The sequence below is a fragment of the Amblyomma mixtum genome, chromosome 10 (assembly GCF_055824585.1).
Source record: "Amblyomma mixtum isolate Tamu chromosome 10, ASM5582458v1, whole genome shotgun sequence".
Taxonomy (NCBI): Eukaryota; Metazoa; Arthropoda; class Arachnida; order Ixodida; family Ixodidae; genus Amblyomma; species Amblyomma mixtum.
Window position 1 is genome coordinate 92618807 of NC_143021.1, and position 16781 is coordinate 92635587.

General features: G+C 45.1%; 1 long non-coding RNA gene across 1 annotated transcript; it reads left to right on the forward strand.

Moving 5' to 3' along the window:
• The first annotated feature begins 4373 nt into the window (after positions 1-4373).
• Positions 4374-11677, forward strand: LOC149326429 (uncharacterized). Its single transcript, XR_016286066.1, has 3 exons — positions 4374-4753; positions 7835-7987; positions 11643-11677. It is a non-coding gene; the product is annotated as an uncharacterized LOC149326429 (long non-coding RNA).
• Positions 11678-16781: the final 5104 nt, after the last annotated feature.

Below are 16781 nucleotides of genomic sequence, written 5' to 3' on the forward strand. Positions count from 1 at the left end.
TTACAAAAGTGGCCGCCAACACGCCGACGCAGATTGCCTCTCGCGGCTGCCGCTCACGGTTACTACTTCCGATGATGAAAACCTCGACGACTATCTCGCTGCCGTTTCCCAAGAGTTTCCAGATCTTGGCACTTTCCAGACGGAACAACGCAAGGATCAGCACTTGGCGCCGCTTTTTGCCGAAGCCCGTGACCCGACATCCGCAAGCCCTTTCTGCATTCGCGACGGTTTACTCTATAGAACGAATTACTCGCCTGGAGGTGCGCGCTTTCTCCTCGTCGTTCCGGCTACTCTGTACTCCTCTGTTCTGCAGGCAATGCACGATGACGTCACGGCTGGGCACTTGGGGTTTGCCAGGACCCTTAACCGCATCAAATAACGTTTTTACTGGCCAAAAATGCGTCATATGGTTCAGCGCTACGTGGCCACCTGCGTGCAGTGTCAGCGGTTCAAGCTTCCCACGACTTCTTCGCCTGGACGCCTGCATCCTGTGCCACCTCCAAGCACGCCATATGAACAAGTTGGACTCGATCTGCTCGGCCCGTTTCCCCGCTCGTCCAACGGTAACCGCTGGATTATAGTGCGCGTTGATCACCTCACCCGTTACTGTGAGACCGCCGCCCTACCTTGCGCCACCGCTGCTGAGGTCTCGCTCTTCCTTCTTCGTGCTGTCATCCTCCGGCATGGACCTCCTCGAGTTGTTATCAGTGACCGCGGTCGCCAGTTTACGGCAGACATTGTGGAAGAGCTTCTGCGTCTTAGTTCATGCCATTTTCGCCACTCGACGCCGTACCACCCCCAGACGAATGGACTGGTTGAACGTACCAATCGAACACTCACGACCATGCTGGCCATGTATGTCGATTCCCGCCATAAGAACTGGGACGACGTGCTTCCCTTCATTACATACGCCTATAACACGTCGAGGCATGAAATAACTGGTTACAGCCCATTCTTCCTCCTTTATGCCCGTCCGCCTCGAAGCTCCCTCGACAGCATCTTACCTTTCTCTCTCGACACCGAGCCTTCTATTGCCAACACTCTATGTCGCGCTGAAGAAGCCCGTCGGATTGCCCGGATACGCACCATGGCATCACAGCATCGCCCTAAGCAGCGTTATGACCGCCGGCGCAAGGATGTCTCCTACCTGCCCGGTGACGTTGTATGGTTGTGGACGCCCCTACGCAAGCGTGGTTTATCAGAAAAGCTGCTATCCCACTACACAGGCCCGTTCATCGTTGTTGCTCGCCTCAATGACCTCAACTATGTCATCTCTCCCCAATCAACGCAAGGACGCCGCTCAAGGACAACCCAGGTCGTGCATGTCGCACGGCTGAAGCCATTCCACTCTCGGGATCCCGATTGATTCACTGGCCCAGAGGGCTTCGTCTGCGAACGGGGAAATGTCACGTGCTGCGCATGGGCTCTGAGGAACAAAGAAGACGTGCGGCGGCTGGAAGAAGAAGAGAAAGTCCAGTATCCTGCCGCCGGCGCATCAGGCTCTTCTCGACCTGCCTTGTAAATAGTATTTGTAAATAGAACCTGTAACAATATAATGAAAATAAGCTCAAAATAATAAAGAATGACATTTGAGCAGCCGCTCATTCCCCCACCCCCTCCCACAAAAAAACATGAAAAAGGGTCCTCTTCACACGGCACGTTTGAAAGATGCGGCTGTAATATTTGCGAAAGTTTAACTACGTGTGAAATTCAGATATAAATAACGCTAACGCATGCGGTTGGAAGCGAGGCGCCAGGGCGTGGGCAAACAGTAATCGTCTTCAGGTATCGACTGGTTCCACCTCCTGAGGGCCGCTGCTCGACGAATACCACTCATGGCCACGTTCACATCCAACAAGCTTGTAATAAACATTAGACAGGTGTTTATCATGACGCAGCAGCAGCAGCTCATCAGTGCTATTGGCCAGTCCTGAATTTTTTAGCTTGATAAGCGCAATCATCCACCGAAACGCGTGTCGACTGTTCCTCGCCAGATTCTTGCAGTCCCACGAGGGTGAGCAGCTTTTCCGCCGGCTTCAAGTCTCCTCTTTCGTGCAGGGCCACTGGCATTGTAACGCACATTCTGCGCGGTCGTTTTACTATGCATCGATGCCGCATGGGACAGCAAGCGGTTGTACACTCCACTGCGGCGTACGGGCCGCACACATACACACACCGTAACGATAATACAGCGCGCAGGACGCACGCAGTGAACACGAAAGAACAGAAACCGTTCTAAAGCACCTGTTTACTCAACACCACACATACTCCGCGCATGGTTCCGACTGCGGGCTTGGCTAGCGCTTCGACTCGTCACGGCCAAGCTGCATGCACTGCGCTCTTGTGGTAACAACGCTCATGAAACGAAAAGAAAATTTTAATATGTAAAACCATTCAAGTTGTCAGCTAAAAAAGCTGCGGTAAAATTAAATACGTCTGATATGTTTTCAAGGTGGTGCGCTTTTGCGGTGTCAGCGACGTAAGCATGGATGCGAATACGCGAATGATGCTATGAATTTCCCGTGCAGCTCTGCTAGCCACCACCGTAGCTCTGCAAATGGCATCGTGCTCGGCTTTTTGCGCGACTAACTTGCCCGCATGAATTTTACTTCCTCCGTGCACACATGCTTGGTGAGGTGAACGGTGGTCGGTGCGAACAGTTTGAAATTTAATCGACTGAAAATTGCTCAAGGAAAGTCAGCGGCATTCATTTTTATTGTTTCTGTGCATCGCGAGTGACTGGCGGCAGCCACACGGCATCGTCTCCGGTTTGGTGAACTTGTGAGAAGGTGAGCAATTAATTTTGTTCTCAGATTTTGAAAGCGGTTTTTTGTTTCTATTGTAACCCTGTGTCTCGTCGCATGTTATGTTTACGGTAACATCAGCACAACGTTTAAGAGCGTACGTTGTTGGGCTAGTCGGTCAATCATGGTGAATACAAGGGGGGGTACTGCGCACAAAAAGACAAGGACAAGAAGATAACACAACAAGCGCAGACTCGCGACTAACTTTATTTGAAAACACGATACTCCTTTTATAGTTTCAAACTGTCACATCACACACATGTGGAAACCAAAAACCTTTCTTCATTCTGATACAGTTTGATAGACGGGTCACTTACGCAATCTTTATCCTTCAGTTTGATACAGAACGCCTCCGCCAACTCACGCGCCACCTGGTCACGGCTCCTCCTCAAAACTTTTGTATCTGTCAGCAAAGGCAGGCAAGGGTTATTGCGCGTAGCATCCGGGCATGCGCCACAATGCAGGGGTAAATTCGACCCTGTCCCTGATTTCATGGAAAGCTGGTGCTCTCTTAAGCGCTCATTCAGACATCGGCCTGTCTGGCCGATGTATACCCTGCCACAGGTGAGGGGAATCTGGTATACCACACCCGTCTGGCACCTGACAAATCGAGTGGCATGACGCTTCTCGCAGTCCGCTTTCCTCTTCCCTCCGGACATGACCTGAGGGCACAATGAGGCCAACTTGCATGGGGCGGTAAAAACTACCGGCACGCCGTAGCTTTTCGCCACGTTCTTCAAGTTGTGGGAAATTCTGTGAATATACGGTAGAACCGCTGGCCTCATTTCCTTAGAACGGCCACTATCCCGGCACGTCCTATCTTTCCTATCATTGTTGCAGTGGCAGAGAAGCTTCTGCGCAAACTGAAAGATAGGACGTGCCGGGATAGTGGCCGTTCTAAGGAAATGAGGCCAGCGGTTCTACCGTATATTCACAGAATTTCCCACAACTTGAAGAACGTGGCGAAAAGCTACGGCGTGCCGGTAGTTTTTACCGCCCCATGCAAGTTGGCCTCATTGTGCCCTCAGGTCATGTCCGGAGGGAAGAGGAAAGCGGACTGCGAGAAGCGTCATGCCACTCGATTTGTCAGGTGCCAGACGGGTGTGGTATACCAGATTTCCCTCACCTGTGGCAGGGTATACATCGGCCAGACAGGCCGATGTCTGAATGAGCGCTTAAGAGAGCACCAGCTTTCCATGAAATCAGGGACAGGGTCGAATTTACCCCTGCATTGTGGCGCATGCCCGGATGCTACGCGCAATAACCCTTGCCTGCCTTTGCTGACAGATACAAAAGTTTTGAGGAGGAGCCGTGACCAGGTGGCGCGTGAGTTGGCGGAGGCGTTCTGTATCAAACTGAAGGATAAAGATTGCGTAAGTGACCCGTCTATCAAACTGTATCAGAATGAAGAAAGGTTTTTGGTTTCCACATGTGTGTGATGTGACAGTTTGAAACTATAAAAGGAGTATCGTGTTTTCAAATAAAGTTAGTCGCGAGTCTGCGCTTGTTGTGTTATCTTCTTGTCCTTGTCTTTTTGTGCGCAGTACCCCCCCTTGTATTCACCAGCACAACGTGCATGCGCTTTCTGTCTCTATTTGAAGTAACATTGGTCGATCAGCGTAAACTTTTGGATTCAATTAAGCACAGGCTGTCCATATTGGTAGTGCGTGTCGAATGTGCTTTGAGATCATTCTGCGCTCGAGATGGTCTTCTGATAATTTATTTATTACCAGGTATGGTCTAGAGATTTGGAACCGTTCATTCCACTGCAACAGTGCTGAAAAGCTGTTTTGTGTTCATGCATCTGCTGTCCTTAAACTTTTCAGTAATCATTCGCGTGGTTCCTTTGGATCTGGACAACCGGCTACTGTTGCTAGGGACGCCTCGCAGCAGAGCCCTTGGGGACGCCCAGTGGGTCAGCTGTTTGTCCAGGTGCCAAGTTACCAAAGGTACCATTCCAGACTTTTTTTTTTCTGTCCATCAACCTCATATTCCTTGCAAAAATTACAGTATGTAATTAGGCACTAAAAAAATTGGTAACTTATACACATTTCAGGACAGTTGACAGAAATGAAATTAAAATTGGTTTTTGAGGAAAGGAAATGGGGCACTAACTGTCTCACTTCTCTCGGTGGATTCCTGAACCTAAGTTAAGGAATAAACGAGGGAGTCTAGAGAGAAATGCACATGCAGCATCAGTATTCTCTCTGTAGACTTTTCAAAACCTGGATTCATTCCTTCTAGGACAGTGCCAAGCAGTAGGTGAACTGCACACAATTCTGTTTTCCTCTGGTGCAAAGTAAAGAGTGAAAATTTTATAAGACAAGTCTCTACCCTGTTTCATTCTCACTGCATTTTCTCAAAGCATAGTATGAAATGCTGTATTTCTTATACCCTGGTTTGCTTTACTTTGAGCAGTAGGTATTGACAATGAACATCAAGGCAACTCCACTCTCATTGCTTGTTGCTGCTTTTAGGTTTCCTCCATGATTTTCTCTTTGCTCAGTCCTGGCCTTAAAATATTTTCTTCTGCTGCTTAGCTTCGAACTAGTGGCTAGGTTACATTGTTCTGCTACTTCTATATTCACTGTGAGGTTTGAGAGCTTGTTGCTGTGTTCTTTTTTTATAAGCATCTTTGTCTTTTCGAGGCTGATTGGCAGTCCGGAACAGGGACCACATGCATTGTTTATGTTAACATGACGACATGATAGCCTAACACATCGTATCGTTGCCATTCGAGCCCCCTGTGTACTTGCTTTGTTGCACTGGGAGCAAAAAAGTTTAGTGGAAGTCGCAATGAGGCGCACTTTTGTTTAGACTAGTGGCAAAGGTTTACTGTTGCGTCGCAGTAAAGTGCTCCCACCTGTTGCGCACGAGTATTTAGATGGCTGTTAAATACTACTATCAAGGATTTAGCCATTGTGATGTCGCATGTCTGTTGTGTAGGATTTCAGATCATTGTCTTGCACTGTCCCTGAAGCCTGTTGTGTGTCAGTCACGCCACTATGCTGTTGTATTTCTCTCCAGTGTAAAAAATATTTTCTGTGATTATGCTAAACGCACAGGTTCATGGGGACGTAAATATTTTGTGTCGCTTCAACCGGGTAATGCTTCAGAATGAACACATGCAAAAACACATACTGTTAAAAGCCTTGGCTTGTGTAACCCAAGTGTGAGGAGAATACTATTATGGCAGGGATTCTTGCATTGCAACCTTTTAAATTCCTTTTTGTAAAAAGAATGACGTGAGGTTTCATGAGTTCCAGCTCTCTTTCATTGCTTGCTCAGAGAAAGCATTGTAAGTAAGCAGTAGTCGCTTTTTTCTATTGTTCAAGTAGCAGCATCAGCATGCCTCATCATTTTTGTCTTGAATGATTGAAGGTGCTTTCAGAGCATTGCCTTCTTTTTTTCTTGTTGTTTATTCAGCATGCAATATTGTGTCTATAGATTGCTCTTTAGCATTATTTTGCGTTCTCCCAAGCAAATTTTAGGCGACCAAATTCAGAAGCACCCTGTATTGGCCTTACATGCTCGCTATTAATGCAGAAGTAATTATATGCCGCACTAAACACCAAATCTACATCCTTCAAAGTGGGTCTAGAAGCTTGTCTCCAGACTCTTGCCTTCAAGGAATTCTTACACGTTTCACATATCTGCTTGGTGTTGGAAGTGACAGCCTCGACTGATAATGATATGCATTAGACACACATTATGCATTTACAGTTAGGACGGAATGAAATGCGAACATACATGTGCAGTACTTTTCTAAACATTTCGAAAGGGTTCATATATGTGTATTAAGTAGATCTCTTAACCTGAAACAAGAATCAGGCTAGCTGCATACTCAAGCTGAAATCACACAGGTGAAATATTTTGCCTTGTTCATAGGCGTTGTTTGCATTTCATTCCAGCCTGATTGTGCACTACTGCCATAGCAGGTGCCCTATCTGAATGAGACACTCTCTTGTGGCAAATCATCGCATATGTTTTAGACACGTGTGTGAAGAAATGTGCAGCTACAAACATTGCATACTTGGTTATTCATAATGCTTTTTTTCTCATGTGCATAGAACAATGTTCACCTACATTGCTTGCTTTGTTGTTACTACTTCTATTTTTCCGCTAATATTAAAATACATATTAATCTCAAAGACCCGATGTTCAACTGAATGATCCTTCTGTGTACCACTAGGAAGGTAAAAGCATCACGCCTAAGGCTCATTCACCGCCCTTCATCCCTGTTTTGGTTTCAGTCGGTCAGTTATGCTATTCATGAATGTAATCACTTTATAGCACAAGTATATATGAAAATATATTTTGGGCTAAATGAGGTTAACAAGTTATCCACTCTGCACAATGGTATGGTTGGTCTTGTACATCTTTACTTGGGTGTTAATGTTTCTTTTGTGGTTGCTGTCTAAATAACTTTGCCTGCCTATTGTATCATAAGTCCTTTTATGCCTGTCTTCCTTCCTACTGGCTCTCTTCCTTTTCAGTCATTCCTTTTTCCTTTAAACTGGCGATTGGTCACAAGCCTGCTGTGGGAATGGCAGCTGGCACTAGGCCCCTTTTTTTTTATTGAACCTGCACTGCTAATATTAACACTAATAGTACTGTATCAGTATTTATGTGATACTGCATTTTTTGTTATGCATAATAGTTGGCTAAGCCAATGGTAGCAGTGTTGAATATCACAATATATCATGCATATATCTTGCATGCTATATCAGTATCAGTTTATTCACTTTGGATGAAGGTTATACAAACAGGGTGATAAAAGCATCTGGGCCCTTAGCAAGCTGCTAGTTCGGGCCCATGCAATAAGTGCACAAAATAGCGTACCCAGGCGTCAGCATAAGAAAACAAAGTGTACATTTTATATGAATAGAAGATGTTACACAAAACTATATCAGTATATTCACTATTACACTACCCTCAATTTCTTTCAGCTTGGCCGTTTGGCTGTAGATATTTTGTGCTACTTTTCTAGTTAGTCCACTCAAACTAAAACTTTGCGTTCTGTGTTGCAGGTAGAATCTACAATGAATGCCGCACTGTGTCTTGTAAGCAGGAGGCGGTGTTAATGGAGCCATGAACTTTTCTTGCGGATGACTGGCGTTGGCCTTATTATGCACTGAACCTCAAGTGTGAAGAGGAAAATGTCATGTTGGATTTCTGCAGAGGTGAGACATCATGGTGAATCTACCAGTGTGAAAGACGAGACAAGAGACAAGACAGTCGCTGAGTCGCGGCCAAAGTTTATAGAAGTGAATAGGGAATACATGAAGAACCCAAGCAACACCACAAACCACACAATTACAGATAAGCATACATGACAACATGAGTCAATGCCCCTGAACATTCCTTTGATCGAGATAGTCCAACTCATTGCGTGTTAGTGCGATAGACAACACACTTGCACATTAGTCACCGAGTCGTAAGGTGTGTCTAGCCTCAGTAATCTACCATTTAATTTTCTCTGAATTTACTGCCAAAATGTGTGCTGCCAAAAGGAAAGGGTAGCAGCCTTCACATCCCTTGCAATATACAGAAAAGTTAGAACCCCTACCCTCTTGTACTCTTGTAATCTTACATTGATACACCTTCCAGTTTGACCTATATAGACCCGACCACAAGATATAGTGTCTGATACCATGTTCATTTTACAAGGTATATATGCATTTCACTCCACATGTGTACTTTTCTCTAGCCACATTCACAGAACTATTCTTAACAATTTTACATATTTTAAACAACTTATTAGGTGCAAAGAAAATTGATTTTCCATCATACCTTCTGGCCGCATTTTTCTATTTGTGCGACAATTTATGTACGTTCGGTAACACAACCGGTCTTTTGGCATCTCGCTGTCTGGCCCCGGCCTGATTGCGCCGGTCGCCGTGAAAAACTTTCGGCTTCTTTAACAATTTATTGTATGCTCTTGGAATAACATGGTTAGGAAATCCTGCGTTCATTAACCTAAAATGTGCTCTTGGAAACTAGTCGTCATGCTGTGAAAGCATGACTTCATCAATTCTGAGCCCAGGCTTGACAGTCCAATGCTATATTTCACTAGCTTGTAATAGCCAACCTGTGTCCAAGTAGCAGCTTAACACTCCTGGGTGAATATTACCAGCACACATGGTGTGTGCAGATCATCAAGGTAAGGTCCAGAAACCGCAGCTCTTTTTGTGGCGACATTTGCTCCAAGGTAAACTTAAGACAAAGGCCTTGCTCCTTAAACAGCTTGAGAATATGTTCACGTCCCAAATTATCAGAACCTTTTCAAAAGACCAGAAAATCATCAACATAGCAAAAGATTTTTCCCCAGTCCATGCAAGTCCTTGACAATCATTCTATCCACCCTACTTAAAATATCTCTTAGCACAAGGCCCATCTTCGAACCAGATTTTTGAACACATACCACACTACAATACTCTACAACCATGCTCTTAAAATAAATGCTATTCACTAGCATGCTCTTCAGATAAATTTCAGAAAAGGGTTCTTGCAAAATTTTGTCTGGTTATTTGCAAAAGCATCTGTCTACTTCGCAGCGTGGTTGAGTATCTAAAGAATGGCAATCCAGCGGATTGTCTGGCGGTTAGTGTCGATGTAGAACTATTTTATTCCATCCCGTATGAGGACCTTATGAAAAGCTTGTGAATGTGTATATCGGAGCACAATGATGAGCTTGTGTTTAGGAACAGGTGCGTAATAGTCTTTTTTTTGGACTTACCTACTTTTATTTGAAGAGCATGTTTCTGGAGTATGGCTGTGCGGCATATGTTCAAAAGTCCAGTATATGTATCGATTGAATGCCTCTGTGCTAAGTAATATTCTCTTAAGCAGGGTGGATGGAGTGATTGCCAAGAACTTGTGCTGGGCTGGGGGAAAATCTTTCACTGCATCTGATTTTCTGGTCTTTTACAAAAGGTTGCGATAGTGTGGGACCTGTGCATATTGTCAAGTTGTTTAAGGAGCAAGGCCTTTCTTTGTCTTAGGTTTTCCTTGGAGGAAATGTCCCATCAAAAAGAGCTGCGGTTTCTGGGCTTCACCTTGATGTTCTGCACATGCCATGTATGCTGCCGATATTCACCCAGGAGTGTCAAGCAGCTACTTGACTATTGGCCGAACCATTCTACGCTAGTGAAAGATAGGATTGTATCATCTAGGCTAGGCTCGCTAGATGAATTGATGCTTTCACAGCATGACAAGTGGTCTCCAAGAGCAAATTTTAAGGCTTACGAAAGCATTATTCCCCAACCATGCTATTGCAGGAGTGTGTGATAAATTGTTAAAGCTGAGCGTATAAGATTGACCAAGTTGGTCAGACATGCTAAAGGTAAGAATGGCGCAGCATCATGTAACGAGGACAGCAGGAGAGCACACACGCATTAGTTCCAACCTTGTAGCGGATACAGAATCCAAGAGCGTGTGATTGACATTCAGTGTTGGCAGTCAAGGATCGGGCTCATTCAATCTTGAATGTTCAAATCAGTGTTTTCTCATTTCCTTGACTATCGGTGCTGATTGTCAAGCACGTGCTCTTGGATTCTGTATCCGCTCCTAGGTTGGCACTTGTGTGTGTGCTTGCTGTCCTGCTGTCCTTATTACTTGATGCTGCACTATTCTTCTCTTTAGCATGTTAAAGCTAAAACCCCTTCACAGGGATTGGCAGGATACGGCCGGGGCCAGCCTCGAGATGCCAAAAGATCGACTGTGTTACTGTACATACGTAGATTGTCGCACAATTTGAAAAATGTGGTCAGAAGTTATGACGCAGAAATGGTGCTCTTGGCCCCTAATAAGTTGTCTACAATCTGTAAAATTAAGAATAAATTTATGAATTTGGTCCGGGAAAAGCATATGTGCCTTGTAAAATGTATGTGGTGTATTGGATACTGTTATCTTTGGGTTGGGTTTATGTTGGTCAAACTCGAAGGTGTGTGAATGTAAGACTACGGGAGCACAAGAGATATTTGGATATTGGTAGGGGTTCTAACTTATCTTACATCGCAAGGAATGTGAAGGCTGTTAGCCATTCCTTTTGGCAACACTCACTTTGGCGATACATTTGGAGCAGATTAACCGGAAAATTATCGAGGCTAGACACATCTTATGACTCGGTGACAAATCTGTGAGTGTGCTGTCCATCGTGTTAATATGCAACGAGTTGGACTATCTAGATGAGAGGAAAGTTAAGGGCGATCTTTTACTCATGTTGTGGTATAGCTTATCTGTAACTGTGTGGTTTGTGGTGTTGTTTGGCTTTTCTATGTACTCCCTGTTTACTTCAATAAACTTCAGTTGCGAGTCAGCGCCTGCTTTGTCTCCTTTCTTGTCATTGTCTCGTGCTGGTAGGTTCACGTACTTGCAGAGCAGATTCACTGAATTGTATACTTGCAGAGGCTTGTGAAGAAAAACCAGAGGAATTTTCTTTCCTTTGTCTGGAATGGAAGTTAAAAATTTTTTTTCGCATAGCTAGATGTTTGCAGCATGAAATTCCATTCTGGAAGGGTAAACCCTCTAAATTGTACACTTTGTGTGCAAGGGTACTGATGCTTGCAAGAAACTGAAAACATTCGTCCAGGCTATCTGGCTAGCTTCCTTCTTCCTTGTGCCCAGATTTTTTTAAACAACACTTTGTCAGATTTATTTTGACCAGAATTTCTAACATGTTAATTACACCATATTTTGTGATCATATACAACAAAATTAAAAACATGATGGTCACTGGTGTATGGTTTAGTCTGGGTAGAATGATGCGAAGTACCTAGTATATAGTAAAATTTAATATTACTAGTCTAACACAAACAAAATTGCTCTTTTTTTTAGTGGAAAATTTTGCTACCAGAGAGTCGAAGTGGCATGGCATGATGAAGACTTGGACAGTATGCATTCCAAAGTACCTGTATTCATCTCGGCACGAGAACTTGCGCACAGTGCTTCAAACAGTTGGTGTGTACCTTGGTGCTGTGCTGGTCGGTTGGTCTATGGGGTTTAACGTCCCAAAGCGACTGAGGCTATGAGAGACGCCGTAGTGGAGGGCTCCGGAAATTTCGACCACCTGGGGTTCTTTAACGTGCACTGACATCGCACAGTACACGGGCCTCGAATTTCTCCTCCAAAGAAATTCAACCGCCGCGACCGGGATCGAACCCGCGTCTTTCGGGCCAGCAGCCGAGCACCGTAGCCACTGAGCCACCGCGGCGGCGGTGCTGTGCTTCTGCTTAAATGGATAGGTAGATATTTTGTTTTAAATGTGCCTGAACAGCCAATTGGCCGAAACGAGTGCACACTAAGTCAATACAAATACCATGGCGTGAACAGACATAATACAGAAATATGGTCACAAATACGATGATAATAATAGTAAAGAAAAACAAGCATTATGAAATGAACAATGAAAACAGCAAATTAGGCAAATGTTTCTGTGTCATAAAAAGTTGAATTGTATTATTTGCAAATAAGTCATTGGTGAAATGGCATGCATGTCAGGATAAAATCTATCATAGTATTTGGTGGTTTTTCCCTGAGGCACACGAAATCGCAGTGACATCAATAACTGCTCACAGTCAATAGAGCCAAGCACAACTTTATGTAGAAAATGCATGTCACGCGTGAGTCACCTGTCATAAAGAGTAGACATACCAAGGTCTACTAGAAGAAAGTCGGTAGTCTTAGAAACGACAGCGCTCAATATATCTATCACAAAGGATGCATACAATCTTCCGCTGAACATTTTCGATTTCATTGCCAGAGGTAACAGAGGCACTATTCCAAGCTACTGATGCAAACTCAGGACCTGGCATCACGAGAGCACAGCAGCCAAATTATGTTTTTAATCTGAATAAGAGTGTGTATCTGAAAGTTTGAGCAAAAATTGAGTAGCATTTAGATATTCTTGCACGAAATACCACTGTTAAAATTGGTTATAAATGATTTGTCTCACATGTACGCTTATGTGCTGAATATAGTAAGCATGGCTTGCGACCTGAGTGCCTCCAATATATGAAAACCCAGTGTAGCATATTCAGGCTTCATGGAGTGGAGAATGAAGGCAGTAATAAATTTAAGAACAGAAAACACAGGACCAGGAAGCTGACCGAACACACTGACACTCGGTGCATGAAGGGCATTATGGAGTTGCCTGTCATGTCGTGCAAGATGGAGGTCGCACAGAAAGATGTTAAACATGAGTCGATGCAGATACCTGCTGTCATTACGTAGTACTCACTGCAGAACTCAGCAAGCAAAAAGCAAAGGTAACAGCTGAGCATGGCCAGACTCTTGTGCTTTCCTCCGCAAGCAATCTGGAAGCGCAACTCTTCGAAGTCTTTTATGCTTTCGCTCGACATATACATCATCACTGCATGCGTCGAGGAAAAGTACATACCCTTGATGTCAAGTGACAGAGCACTCACAGGGCCCAGTAACAGCTCACTGAGGTGTTCTGATGCATCTACAGGGCACCTCATGAGAGATTCTTAGGCTTCAGAGCACTCAATCTACAGGGCGCTTCATGAGAAATTCCTAGGCTTCAGAACACTCAGCCCTTGCAGAAATTCTTTCAAAGTTTGTTGCCACATGGAACTCTTCGTAATAATGACCCTAAGAGCGAGCCTTCCTTTAGTGCCACAAAAAAAAAAGGCCTAGGACATGGGTCTTTTTTTGCTCCTTCATTAGAACCAAAATGTTTGCGAGCGAGATCTTTCACAGATTTGGAATGATTTCGCGAAATGTCAAAGAGAAGACTGAAGCTGTGCGAAGCAATACCAGCAACAGCCCTGCCGCGGTGGCTCAGTGGTTACGGCGCTCGGCTGCTGACCCGAAAGACGCGGGTTCGATCCCGGCCGCGGCGGCCAAATTTCGATGGAGGAGAAATTCTAGAGGCCCGTGTGCTGTGTGATGTGAGTGCACGTTAAAAAACCCCAGGTGGTCGAAATTTCCGGAGCCCTTCAACACGGCATCCCTCATAGCCCGAGTTGCTTTGGGACGTTAAACCCTAATAACCAAACCAAACCAAGCAATACCAGTTACAAACACATCACAGCTGTTGAAGAAGCTGAAAGATTCATGCCTTCATCCTTTTTCTACATCAGACACATGACGACACTTTGTCTTCCTGGGCCATCATTTTAAAAAGGTTAACATAGCAGCAGCCTTCGGTTAAATTTCTGCAAAGAGCCCTTTGTGGAAACTTAAGCATCTGTTCCTTGTGAGGCACACTGCAGAGATATTTGAATACCTTAGTGAGCTGCAACCAGCACCTGTGACTGCATTTTCACTGACATCAGAGATTAGTACATTTTCTTGCAGATACTGAGATAATGGAAATTATGACTGAAAGCATAAGGTTTCGGGGAAGTATGCTTCCTGATTGCTTGTGGGCAAGGGCTGGGTAACCACCAATCCAATGGGTACAAGCTTTCTCCTCACCTGGTGCTCGTCTTCTTTAGGGTGAAATGCCTGCCAAATGGTTCATTGCCCCACCTTGAGATGAAGAAAATACCTTGTGCCATGGTGCTCTTTGTCCTCAGATTCCCTCGCGCCATCAAAAATCACAATCATCATCATGCTTGTGGGCAAGTGTCTGGCCTTTTTCAGGTATTACCAATGTTCCTTGCTCGCTAAGTTGTGCATTGAGTACTATGTAATGAAAAGCATCTGCATTGAATTGTATTTGGCACCCATCCTTAGCTACTTTCTATTTGCACAAAATTGTTGACAACCGTAAAGACTTTCATGCACACAGTGGTGTCCGAGTAAGCGCATTTTGTCTGCTTCTTCCTGGCCCTGTGGTTTTGGCTGTTTACTGTTATGAGAAATGAATTTTAGGCAATGAATCACGTTGGTTTGGTTCTCAGTAAATGGCTTTTGCAAGCTTCTACGAAAGCCGATTGTTCAATAGCAAATGGTTCAAATGTATTTGTGAAATTTATAATAGGTGTTGTGTGGCTACTAAATGAGGATTTTTTTATCTTTTCAGATGAATCCGACAGCAATGTTTAGAGGTACAATGTGTGCAATTTGTCATGAAAATAAAACGTATGTACTTGTACTCAACCAAACACTTGCCACTCTTTCATTCTAAGTTGCATTCTTTGTACATGTGCAATACATAATATGCATGAAAGTCTTGTACATAATACTTATTTCCTCGGCCTCTGGACTGCTTTATCTGCAGTGAACATTCTGGGCAGAAGCTATACACAGATGCATGTGCATGTACTACTGAAAGTATTATCGAGAGCAAAAATAACAGACCCCTGCCAGCGCATGCTGATCTGTGCCAAACTGCATGCAAGCGCCGCTTGACGAAGAACTCCAGATGCCGAGACGAGCGCAGTGGCACGCAATGCGTAGCGCTCCTCGAGATGGGCGCACGCCACTGCGCTGGTCTCGGCACTAGGAGCGCTTCGTCAGGCGGTGCTCGCATGCAGTTTGGCGCGGATTGGCACGCGCTGGCAGGGGTCTGTTATTTTTGCTCTCGATAGTACATAATTACAATGCAGATTATTTTCGTTCTAGATCAGATGACTTCCAAATGAACGGAGGAAGTATGCATACACATTACGGGACCTTTAATAAGAACACAACAGAAGCATTCGTTGCAAAGAAACGATTTCATTCTCGTGAATAGCATAGCGTAACTTTCTGTTACCAAGAATGTGACAACCGTCGGACGGAGTCGTTGTATTCATGTTGCGGAAAACCCTCCGGCAACGCATTACCAGCGGGTTTCTCTGTACTGTGGAGCATTTTTTTTTACAGTGTACTGCGGCAGTGCATGTTCCGTTTGGCGCTACTAAAGTGGAGATAAATAGACGATCACTTAATTTGGAAACGTATGCAGATTGTCGGGGTGAACACTTCTGGATATGAGTACACGAACGTCTGCTCATTAGCAAAATAAATTGAGACGTGCGTGAAGGGGGCGACTTTCCCATATTTGCTCTGCATTTTGCTGGTGTAGCCCGTACGGAGGTCCATGCCGTTTTTCGCAGCTCGCAACGTCCAATCGCGCTTGGTTACTACTGCGGCATTTTCAGCCACCCGCTTCCACATGCGCTCACCGGCGCTCGAAAGGATTCACCCTGACTACGCCGCAGTGCACAGAGCGATCTTTGTCAATTTTGAAGCGCTTTAAACGAGTGTAGTGCAGAAAATGAGCGCTTGATACAGTGAAACTGGAAAGCGCTCTCAGACGCGACCGTCGAGCCAAAAGCAAACATCTTGAAATAACCGGTAAACTGGAGCCATTTCGATACGATAAGATGCTGCACTAAACCGGCGCGCTTGCAGAGCGGAGGCGCCACACCGCTGACCCGCTAGCGGGGAGCGTACTGCGCATGGGCACTTCAGCGTCCGCCCCGCTCAGCTGGGTAGCGGGCCGCAAAACCGGTCAGCTCAGCTAAAAGTGTCTAATAAAGAGTCAACTGGGAAGCATTAACGACGTGGCTCGTAGCGTCCAGAAAGTTTTCGGTCAGGAACAGGCTGGAAAAATCGCTGAAGCGCCTTTGTGATAGCTCTTACGGTTTTCGTTCTTTTTTCTCGGCGACAGCAACTTTACAGTATGCAGATTATTCGTGCAACGTTAATACACTCGCGCATCATGAAATAACCAAAATATTCTAATATATGACAAACATAGTCACCCTTGAAATCATCGCTGCCACACGCGCTGTGGAAACCGGCCACCATATCAATGTTTCAGGAAAGGCCACGTGAGGTCGGCAGAATCGCTGGGACGATCGCGCCGTGATTATCAGAGCACTAACTGCCCCGTCAAGATGTGGACGGTGCGACTGAGTAGTGTTCCAGAGCAACTCAACCAACGTGCCGTTTCTATCAACGGCAAGGTATACTCGTTCGGCTCTTTTCACGAGGACGGGCCTCACCCCTTAAGGAACATCGTCGACGTGTCCATCTTCGACCCTGCAACGTCGCAGTGGTATATCGTGCTAACACATT